The 3,954-nt window shown below is 41.7% G+C and overlaps 1 pseudogene; it reads right to left on the reverse strand.

The window, feature by feature from the left end:
• Positions 1–1,183: 1,183 nt before the first annotated feature.
• LOC127082181 (pentatricopeptide repeat-containing protein At2g46050, mitochondrial-like) lies at positions 1,184–2,291 on the reverse strand (annotated as a pseudogene).
• Positions 2,292–3,954: the final 1,663 nt, after the last annotated feature.

The raw sequence follows: 3,954 nt of genomic DNA on the forward strand, positions 1-3,954 counted from the left end.
TGTGTGAACTATTTCGTGAGCTGCTAGCAGCGGTTTAGGTTTAGTATGGCAGGGGTATTTTTTCTTACAGCATTTTGGCAATTACATTATTCGTTTCATATTGCCAATCTATTGTAGATTGGTTAGTCAAGCGCCATTACGGCTACTGAATTAGTATCGCAAGTACCGCTGCCTTTGGGTTACCTCATTGTGTTGTATAGCTTTTGATTTGGGTTTTCCAGGAACCGCATAGGTTACCTTGTGGGTTTCACTGCAGGTTTTGCTTTATTTCCTCTATGCAACAGATATGTTAGTAGCTATGATGATGCATTGGTTTAGATGCCACGCTCTGCCGTTGATTTTTTTGCTTCTGTTGTGAAAATGCAGGTTTTCGTGTTGCTTTGGTCATTGCAATTTGTATACAAAGGATAGGAAGATCGTGCATTGGTGGTGGTTGAACCATGGTAGTGAGCTGGTCTGTCTGCTGATAGTCATGTTGTTGTGCAGGTTTGGACTTTCATAGATACATCTCTGGTTGAAAATCTTTGATCTCAAAAATCACTTCCACCGACATGCAATCAATAACCTTCAAACTGTCTAAACTCCCAAACCATCCTGTCATGTGACTTAAAAAAAACCTTGTTAAGTTGTTTACACCCTTCAATTTGCACAGAAATGAGACTAGAAAAGGAATCGGCACCAACTTCCACCTGCCATATGTCTGTCAACTTATTGAGAATTTTATTAAGTTTTGAAAGCAGAAATTTGACAGGGGCTGGTCTCACAGAAAATTGAAGAGTTTGACGTTACTCATTGACAACCTTAAGGTGGTGTATTCATATCCTTATGTTGTTTGTCTCAATGATTATAGTGTAGGACCAACATAATCAAGTTTAATATTATGTGTCATTGATTGTTTATCTGTGATGTCGAATGGTCAATTGTTGTAATGTTTTTTTTTTGCTGTTGTTTGTTTGATGCAGGAAATGGGATTGGACAACGAGGTTGCTACGTTGGAGAAGCAGAAAAAGTTGTTGGAGAAAATTCCGGGCATGGAATTGAATGAAGAAACCAAGAAACTGAGACAGGCTTGTTTCAAATCTAATTACAAGAAGAGAAGATTGATTACCTTCCATCATTGAACTTATCATTGAACTTCACTGTCATTTGCATATTGGAATGTTGGATATAACAGTAAAAAGCCTCACACAAAGAGTATAGAGAATGTGAAAAACTCAAGACATGTTACTTGTTTTTTCATGTTGTTTTGGTTTTTTCTTATATGTCCGTGGAGCATCATAACTTCATTGCCATCACCATGATTTCCACATCCACCAACCATGGTGTTCCATGCCACAACATTTCGAATTGACATCTCGTTGAATACTCTACGTGCATCAATTATATTTTGTTTTTGGCATACATGTTGATCAATGCACTAGCCACTAAAACAATGAGTCAAATGACTGTCTCAGAACAAGACTGTGAATCTGTTTTCCAAAATCATAATATCCCAAAGCATCATCACTTAGTACACTCAACATGCTACTTCAAGTGAACTCGTCCCCGTTCGCAACATCCAACCGCATCAAATTGAACATGCTAAAAGCCTCTTCTGGTAAACAATCGAAGGTGTAGCAAGAAATCATCACATTCCACGTAACCAAATCTCTAAAAGGAGCAACGCAAAACACCCTCCTAGCATTTTCAACAAAAACACATTTCGCATATAAATCAACAAGAGCACAGCCAACAAAACAATCCAAATCAAATCCAACTTTCACTGTAAAATAGTGCAACTGAATTCCCATCTCAGCATCATAAAAACGAGCACAAGAACAAATCAAACCATTTAGAGTTATATAATCAGGAACCACCATCTCCAACAGCATCCTTTTAAAATAAGAAAGACACAGCTGCTTACGATCCAATTCATTTTCATTATCGCATGATCCAACAATACCGCGAATCATAATATTCCACGACACAACATTTCTCACAGGCAATCCATCAAACAGCTTCTCTGCATCTTCAGTTTCTTTACATTTAAGATAAACACTCAAAATCTGATTTAACAAGGAAGAACATGACAAAATCCAAATTTTATTAAATGGGCATGTAATTGTTTTCCTTCAGGAAGATAACCCCTTTTTGGCTGAGATTTTGAGGGCGTTGGAACAAAACAAACGAACAGCGTCGTGGTCTTCGAAATGAGTTTGATCAGGAATTGACAAAGAAGCTCTGAATCTTCTTGTGGAGCTACATGGATGATGAGATTGGTAGGAAGAGAAAGAGAAGCATTGTGTGAAGAATGAGATAGGGAATGAAAGGAAATGTAAATGACCGATTGATGGGAGAAAAAAAAAATCAGGGCCAAAATCGGGGTATGACAGAGGGCAAATTTTGAGGTGTTACAGCTGCCCCTATTCAATCCACTGTGAACCTGTCGATGTGAATAGCCTCGGCTTTCAGATGATCAGGGTGAAAAGTGATTGAATACCAAGAACAGACGAACAATTTGCACTCCGCTGGGAAATAACTAACAATGCCTGTCAAAATTGGCAGAGAAGTGCTCTTGAAAGAAAAATTCGTCTGGTACGGAGAAAGTCGGCTTGAATACGAAAAATGAACGTTAACCTGGATACCAAAATAAATGGTAACACAGGAACCATCATGGCCTGAACGCCGCTCATCAGTCTGAATACTGAGCATCGGAATATGAGAGTATTAATGTCGGTCTGACCACCGAGAGATTGGCCTGAATGACGCTTCGGTTTGAATACCATTTTGATCTGAATATCATTTCGGTCTGAATACCGGAAACTGGCCTGAATGCCGTAAGCTGCATCGATCTGAACTTCGAAAGCTTCTTCGATCTGAAAATCGGAAAGTCTGGTCTGAATACCCACCTCGGTCTGAACACCGGAAACCTGGCCTGAATGCCGTAAGCTGCATCGATCTGAACTTCGGAAGCTTCTTCGATCTGAAAATCGGAAACTGGCCTGAACGCCACATCGGTCTGAATACCCGAAAACTTTGTCATGCCTGTCAGCATCGGCAGACATAAGGGACAGTGATAAGTGAGGCGGCATGCGTGCCAACGACCCATGCTGGGGATAACAAGCCATTAGCATGATATCCTCTATTCATCCCCAGCAAACGAATAGTTTGCGCTCAGCTGGGGATTATCCTCTTTCTCCTTTTCTTTTTGGGCCCCGAAACTTCTTTGATTTTTATTTCCATCTCCGCCCGACAGAAACTCTTCCTCCAATATCGCACTATTAGGGAATACTGTTGATTCAGAATCACGATGCCGAACTCCTCAGAGTAACATCTTCACCATCTGGCGAAGCCAATCCTCAAACAGTGGCCACGTCTTGAGACTAGCTTATGCTTGCAATGCTTATGCATGACGATTTTTTTTAGCGTAATGCTCCATAATCAAGGAAATGCTACGCAATTTGCTATGCAATATGCTATGCTTATCTACATGATGAATGCATAAAAAGTATCCCCCTCAAGGGACTCTTCTGGGGAGCTCGAGGCACTCTGTTGAGGAACTCGACAACACTTCAATCTCCACCCTGCTGGGGAATAGTACTGCTGCTGGGAAAAGACCACCCTCACCAGGGATAACCTCCTCTGCACCCGACCCTCCTGGGGACTTCGCTGGGGAAGAAACCAACAACACACTCTGCGGGGAAAACAACAATCTTCGACTTGCTGGGGAACTTAACAAGCTCCGTCATGCTAGGGGAAACAACTACCAACAGACACCTCCGCTGGGGAAATAGCAACCTTCAGGCCTGGCTGCTGAGGAAACACCGCTCTCAAACCTGCTGGGGGAGATAACCATCCCGACCCTGCTAGGGAAGACACAGACCTTGAATCTGCTGGGAAGGTAACAATCCCGACTCTACTTGGGGAAACCAGGAAAGTCTGGCATAGAACACTCGTCGACTCGTCGAACCTTGG

The sequence above is a fragment of the Lathyrus oleraceus genome, chromosome 5 (genome assembly GCF_024323335.1).
Source record: "Lathyrus oleraceus cultivar Zhongwan6 chromosome 5, CAAS_Psat_ZW6_1.0, whole genome shotgun sequence".
Lineage (NCBI taxonomy): Eukaryota > Viridiplantae > Streptophyta > Magnoliopsida > Fabales > Fabaceae > Lathyrus > Lathyrus oleraceus.